Raw genomic sequence first — 7,701 nt, 5'->3', positions numbered from 1 at the left:
CAATTTTATTCCAATGAATGTAAAACTTTTTAAAGAAATGAGCAATTCCATGAAAAAGACAACTTACAAAATGGACACAAAAAGAAATAGAAAATCTGAATAGTACCATAGTTATTAAAGGTTGGATCCATAACTAAATATTTTTTTCACCAAGGAAACTATAGGCTTATATGGATCCACTGTGGAATTCTTCAAAACATTTAGGGAAGAAGTACAAACTCTTCCAAAGAATAGAAAAAAGAGAGCACTTAGCCTGCTTTTTGATGTCAGCATAACTTTGGTACCCAAACCTGATAAAGACATTACAAACAGAACCCAATGATACATAAAATGGGTAATGTATCACAACCCAGTTGGATTTATTCCAGGAATATATCTACTGAGATGATCAGGTCATTTTCTTCTTTGTTCTATTAATATTATAAGTTATAAAGATTGAACGTTAAACCAACCTTGCATTCCTGGAATAAACCCAAACTCAGAGAAAAGTCAATTCTACACAGCCCTGCAGTTTATGTATTACCTTTTGGACCCCAACTCCTACCACTCTCCCCTGGCTCACTCTACTCCAGCCACATGGCCTCCTGCCTCTCCACCAACACCCAGGCATGTTCCTGCCTCAGAAACATTGAACTTGCTGCTCCTCTGCCTGCATCACCTTTCTCCCAGAAAACTGCCTGTCTGGTTCCCTCACTTTCTTTTCTCAGAATCCACCTTCTCAGTGAGGCTTTCCTGACTGTACTATCTAAAATGTCTATCCCTCTCCCACTCCTGATCATTTCTAGCCCCCTTTCCTCCTTCATTTTTTATCCTTAGCATTTACTACCATCTAATAGGCTATACATTTTATTTATTTATTTTGTGTGATGGTGGATTTTATGTGTCAACTTGACTGGGCCATGGAATGCCCAGATAGCTGGTTAAATGTTATTTCTGGGCATGTCTGTGGGGGTGTTTCTGGAAGAGATTAGCATTTGAAGTTGTAGACTGAGTAAAGCAGATTGGTCCTCTCCAATACGGGATTGAGTTGGCATTAGCTGGATGAGTGGGCCTCATCCAATCCATTGAGGGTCTGGAAATGGAACAAAAAAGCAGAAGAATGTTAAATTCATGCTCTACCTGACTGTTGAGCTGGGACATTGTCTTCTGCCCTCAGAGATCCTAGTTCTCAGATCTTCAGATCCTGATTGGAATCCACACCACTGATTCTCTGGCTCTCTGGTCTTTACACTACACCATGAGCTTTCTTGGGTCTCTGGTTTGTAGAATTCAGATCATGGGACATCTCAGCCTCCATAAATTGTCTGTGCCCATACCTTATAATATATATTGTGGTTCTATTTCTCTAAAAAACCTTGACTAATACATTTCATTTACTGTATGTCTTCCCTAATTAAAGCAAAAGCTATATGAGTGTAGGGATGATTTTGGTCTGTTTTTGTACTGCTGAATCTCTAGCATCTAGAACAGTGCCTGACACATAGCATGCATTCTTAATAAATACTAGCTGAATGAATGAATAAATGTTCTCAGTGTCCTTCAGAGCAAGACGTGCATTCAGCAAACACTTACTAAGAACCTGATAGTGGTGCTGGGAAATTACTGGTGAGTTGGCCCCACCTCTGCCCTCTAGTATGTGCTGCCCCCGCATCATGGGGGAAACTCAGATACAGAAAGAGTTCAGCTCAGTGGGTCAAAGACATTCGATTTTCATGATTTGAAGTAATTATGATCTATAAAGTCACCATGAACACCCAATTAAGGAATACTGAACCATTACTCCTAGTGAAAATACAAGGTTAGTTTCTTGCCAGCCTCTGGTCACAATATTTTTGTTGGCATTCAATACATAACCTTATTTCATGTGTGCTTCTGTTTAAAGATACCTTACTTAGCATATATTGTTGGTTCACTAACATTGAATTCGTGGCCAAAAGAATTGTAATTCACACCTTAATGAGATATATATGACACACACATTTTCTCCATAAGGCACACCACAGCATTCTTGCACTTAGGAACACCACTAGACATGAAGCTTGGGGGTCATTTTAAGCAACAAAGTCACCAACAAAATGCACAGAAGTGTGAAAAACATGGCACAAAGTAGACCACAATAGGACACTTGCCTATAGCACAAGAGCTGAAGCCAGAAGGCAGAGCAGTGCCTTGTTGGACCTTAGCTGAGAAGATGGGTGTTGGAATGACTCAAATATTTCACCACTCTGCACGTGTCCATGAATGACTGTATTAATTTGGAGGTTAAGTTTTAACTATGAAGTGAATTCACAGATATGGAATCTGCCAATAATGAGGGATAGACTGTATTTAAGGGAGGATCTGCAACATACTGCGCATGACCCCAGACCAGGATAAGAAAGAAAAGAGAAGCAATTGACAAGGTGGGACAGAGCTGCTGTTAGAAACCTCATCTCAAAAGGAGATGAACACATTTCCAAAGTTCCTCCCTGAGACAATATCCCCCCAACACCGGTCCCTGCCACCCTCTTTTTGCAAACATATTTGCAATCTTCTAGCCACGGCTGGCTTGAATGACTTGAATTGTCAGGTCTGATTTTGTTCTCAGAGAGTCAATTTTTATTTTTAATCCCTCCAGTCGCTCCATGGAGTTGACAGCTTCCCGAAGTGTGCGAGATGTACCACAGCCAGGGAAGATCGTGGGGAAAAAAAGACCCTTTTCAGGAATGAAGCAGCTTATGTGGATTTCCTGACAGCCTGGACTAATTGTCTTTCCTTCTGCTCTCTACATTAAAAGTATTTACACGGGAACAACCCAGAGGCTGTAAGTCTCTAAGTTGATTCCTAGGGCTGATTAGCTCACCCCAAACCCTCATCCCTCATTGTTGGTGCCACAGTGGTTTCCAGAGCAACTACGGGGGATGGCAGAGCATGGTGGAGGGGTTCCAGTGGGGGTAATTGCAATAGGAGCCCTTCTTAGCATAAGACCAGCTAGAACCAGGTGAGAGGGAGGCAGGAAAGGGGAGAAGAGTGTGTGTCCCAGACCCTACCACCTTACTTGTTCTTCCCTTTATTCAGTAGTGGAATTGGATGTTTTTTGCTATGTGGTCTGCAGGATGGCTAAGTGTTTATAGTGCTCAGAGAACACAGGTGGTTTCTGCTTTATTTATTTTCTTCTTTATCCCCAAGGTCTCATACCATCAGAGCAGTCAAGCATCCAGGCAATCAGTCAGCAAATATTTACTGAGCATCTACTATGTGCCCAGCCCTATGCTAGGCATGGGGGACATAGAACTGAACAAGTCAGATGTGCTTGCTGCTCCCATTATGTTGCTGTTCCAGAAGTGGAGATGAAACAAATATTCTGACACATTTTGTTCAATCAAGACAAAAACTCTGAAGGAGAAATTCAGGGAGCAGGGAGAGGATATTATAAGAGAACCTAATCTAGGTTGGAAATTCCAAGAAGGCTTCCTGGTGGAGATGGCATTTGCATTGAGATTGGAAGTGTAAATAAGAACTGTCCATGTGGAAAGTGAAGGTTCCCAGCTGAGGGGAATAGCTTGTGCAAAGGTCCTGGGGCAAAGAGGCAAACTTATGATCTTAAAGATCATCTTGACTTACCCACTTTCCTATTTTATAGATGAAAAACCTGAAAGGAAGTGACTTGCCTAAGGTCACACAGATAATTAGAAGCAAGACTGGGATTGGATCCTGAGAACCCATTTCCTATCTGGGTCTTTTTCACAGGTTCCCATCAGTCCTGTCTGCTCCAAGTTTCTCCTGATTTCTTTCTTGGATCACAGATGATCTGCTTGATTTCTCTTCCCTCCATCCCCAGCCCTGGGTGCATTGACTTGGAGGTAGGTTGCTGAGGAATTGTGAAATAAGAAATATACATTTTGGTCTCTGTCCCAGGTCCTGACACAGGGCTTCTAAAACCCTTGTAATTTTCTAAGTGATAAGCAGCACTGGAAGCAACTTTTGTCCTAATATTTGGTCTTTGACCCCAGTCCCTGACACAGGGCTCCTAATTCCCGGGTGATAGGAGTGTCTTTTGTTTTAATGAGGTGACTCTGGGTGGGCTTCTGATGGGGGCTGGTCACTAGAAAGACCAAGCCATGATTAGAAGGTTGGGATTTTCAGCCCCATCCCCCATTCTCCACAAAGGGCAGAGGGATTGAAAATGAGTGTCATAAATGATCAAGCTTATGTGATGGCTCATGAGGATAAAAATGGGATGATGAATTTCCTCCCTTCCCACCCCCTTCTAGAATCTAAGGTATGTTTCTGCAGGACCTGTACATTTTTATTCCTGTCCTGGACCCCTGGCTCAGGACCTCACTCCCATAATGCTCCCCATGAATGTTTGATGACTGACTGAAGGAGCGTATAAGAAATCTCTGTAATTACAGGAGACACCCGTTAGAAGCTCTGAGACCCAGAGATGTCCAAAGGCATTCTATTAAATGAGATGGAAATTAAATGACAAGCCAGGCTGGTGTGCCAGAGGCAGAGGAAGAGAGCCCTCCAGAAGCCAGGGTCGTCGGTAGGCTCTATTCCAAATGTGTTTTTGAGCAAACGGTGGAGCCCAGTGAACCTTGGACATGAAGCTCTTTCCAAATGAGTCTTTAATAATGTAGTTATACAAATTGAGCCTAATTAAATTGTACCCGTTGAAAATGCACTGCTGTACATCTGAATGATGAAATTGGGATCAAAAAGCAATCCGGAAAAGATGCAAAGGTAATTTTCCACTTGTACTAAGCAAGCTGGGATCTTCAAACTGCAATTGTGTTGAATGCCCACTCGGGACTATTAAAGGGCCAGTCCTCCAGGTCTATGGGTTCTCAAGGCTGGCACCATCTCTCTCTCTCTCTCTCTGTCTCTCTCTCTTTCTTTCAGTTTGCTGCCTGCTCCTTGGCCTCCAGAGCAGGAGACAGAGGAGGGCAGGAAGGGCTTAGGGGCCCCTAAGGTCATACCAGCTTCCCTCTGGTTCTTGAAAACACTGAGCATGCTCCCTCCTAGAGGCCTCTGCTCCGGCTGTTCCCCCTTATGCAGCTGACTCATTCTTACCATTCATGTATGGGTTTCTGGACAAGCTCCCCCTGCACAAGCTCCCAGAGACCCATCTAAAGTCTCCTGCTCTGCCTAGCTCCATCACTCTCTCACCACCCTGCTTTGCTTCAAAACATATCACTCTCTGAGAAGCACGCCTTGTCTTGGGCTCCAATCTTTCCACGGATCCCCCCAACCCAACTCAGGTACCCAGATGTAAACTCCAAGAGCTCAGGGACCTTGACTATCTGTCTTATTCCCTGCTCTCTTCCCAAGACCTCAACACAGAACAGATGTCAAGTGAGCACATGTTGAATAAATGAGTGTCAGAGCTGGAGGGTCCCAGAGACTCAATAGCCAGCCATATCTTGAGGCTCAGAGAAGGGAAGGGGCTTTCCAAGTCCACTCAGGGAGTCCATGCAGGGGAACCCTTGGCTCTTGGTCAAAATGCCCTTGTCATTTCTCCTCTAATCTCCCAGGGGAGTGTGGAACTTTGCCCCCATCACCCAGGGGGTGTGGCTCCAGAGCCAGACCATCTGTGCCCCAATCCTACCTCTGATTTAACAAAATGTTTGACCCTGGGCAAGTTCCAGAACCCCAGTTCCCTCTTGTATAAAATGGAAATAATGGTAGTTATAATCCGCCTCCACATGGTCGTGCCACCACCCCAGCAAGGTGATTTTATTATCCCCACACTTCAATGGAAGAAGCAAAAGCTCAGAGGGTTCAGTTACTTGCTCAAAGTAAGAGTAACAGCAGCCAGAACCCTGCGGAGGAACTTAGGTCTCTGCCTTAGACATCGCCCCAGGGCTGCCCAATCCCTGCCTCCCAGATCCGTCCCCTCCCCCCCCCCCCGCCCCCACCTGAGTGGTAAGAGCTGGACTGCTGACTTCTGCTCAGCAGTCTCTCTCCTGACAAGGCTGCTTCGTGTCAGGTCTGAAAGGCAAGTTTACAAGATAGATTTAAAAGCCTCCCTGGACAGGGGAGCTGGTTTACATGCCTCCGGGGCCGGTTCAGCTCTCAGCTTCTAATGAAAACAGACTCCTGTTTCCCAAGTGAGCTCAGAAGAGACACTCAGCTCATAGCAACCAGGGACGGTTTGCTGCAAGGAGGCATCGTGCTATCCTCAATCCTGGGCACCCAGGACTCCTCCCCTCAGGACCTTTTCTGTCAGTTTCCTCCTCTCTACCTGCTCCATCTCCCCTTTCCAGAAATGCCAAAGCAGAGGGGAGGGTATAGCTCAAGTGGTAGAGCACATGTTTAGCTTAGCATGCATGAGGTCGTTCATTCAATCCCCTGTACCTTAATTTAAATAAGTAAGTAAATAAAGAAACTTAATTATCCCCAGAAATATGGAAACAGGGGTCTCAAACTGGTGGGGTGTGAGTGGGCTGGGGCCAGTAGATGAGATGGGCTGACACAAATAGTGATTTTTTAAAAGAACTGAGCCAACATTTAAAATTCAGATGACTTCTTATTAAAATAAAAAATTGGATTTCCAGTCTGAAGACTTGTCAGCAGCCATGTGCGCGAGTGTGCGTGCGCACACACACACACACACACACACACACGTGCGTGTGCACACACACACACACACACTGCCCCCATGGCAACGGTGGGCTGGGGCCTGAGCAGCAGCGCCCCCTCTGAACAAAGCAGGTTTTCTCCAGTTTCCCACAATTCCCACCTCGGAGGCCCCTTCCCCTTCTCTTATTTACATTTCCTGCTTGTTCCCTGTAGGCACCTGAGTTTGAGAGCCCCATCTTACCCTGCAGCCTGCTGGGGACTTAGGCCAGTGTGCACATTTTAAAGATGAGGACACTGAGGTCCAGGGAAAGTGACTTGCCCAAGGTCGCCCAGAAAGCTGATCACACAGCCAGGACTAGAGCCCAGAATATCCCCTCCCAGGGGAAGCATTCGCTGCCCTGAGCACAACCTGCACACGTGGGCTTCTGGGGTTACCCCTTTTGATGTCCAGACACAGCGGTAGCCTCCTCCATGTGGCTCCCGCCCCTAGCTTGGCTGCCAAGGAGGAATTTGAAAACTCAGATCTGATCTCATTATGTCACTCACTTCCCTGCTTTGAGAAGAAAGAACATTTTCCCCAGTCTCAGGATAAAGTAAATCTCCTTGGGATGACATTCTGAGTCGGCACTATGTGACTCCAGCCTAACTTTCCTGTCTCACCTGTCACTCCTCCATCTCTCTCCGCAGCCAGTCTCCGTCATCCGGGTTGGGACCATTTGCTCTTGCCCAGACACCCACGGTGCACTTTCCTCAGGCTTCAGGCCATTCCCCTTCTGCAGATGAAATTCTGCTCAGCCTTCAAGGGCCCCTACCACATCACTTCCTCCAAGAAGCCTTCCCTGACTTCTGATCCCACTCCAGGGCCCACAGGTCAGAGCTAATTATGCTCTCCTCTCCTTTGCCACTCTCCTTACTCCCCTTTCCAGCATGTATTGCTTTGTGTTCTTGTCCCAGCTTCCTGGTTTCCCATATTCACCTGCCAGCCTGTTGATAACTCAATGAGCGCTGACTGTGCCCCCCAGGCTGAGCCTTTCACCTAGATTAGCTCATGAATTCAATAGTCCTTAGAGGTAGATAGATCTCCAGATTTGTTCAGATGGAGAAACGGAAGTGCAGGTGGGTTAAGCAGGCTTTTTA

The sequence above is a fragment of the Camelus ferus genome, chromosome 10, assembly GCF_009834535.1.
Source record: "Camelus ferus isolate YT-003-E chromosome 10, BCGSAC_Cfer_1.0, whole genome shotgun sequence".
In the NCBI taxonomy this organism is placed as follows: domain Eukaryota; kingdom Metazoa; phylum Chordata; class Mammalia; order Artiodactyla; family Camelidae; genus Camelus; species Camelus ferus.
Note: the sequence above shows the minus strand (reverse complement) of the source record.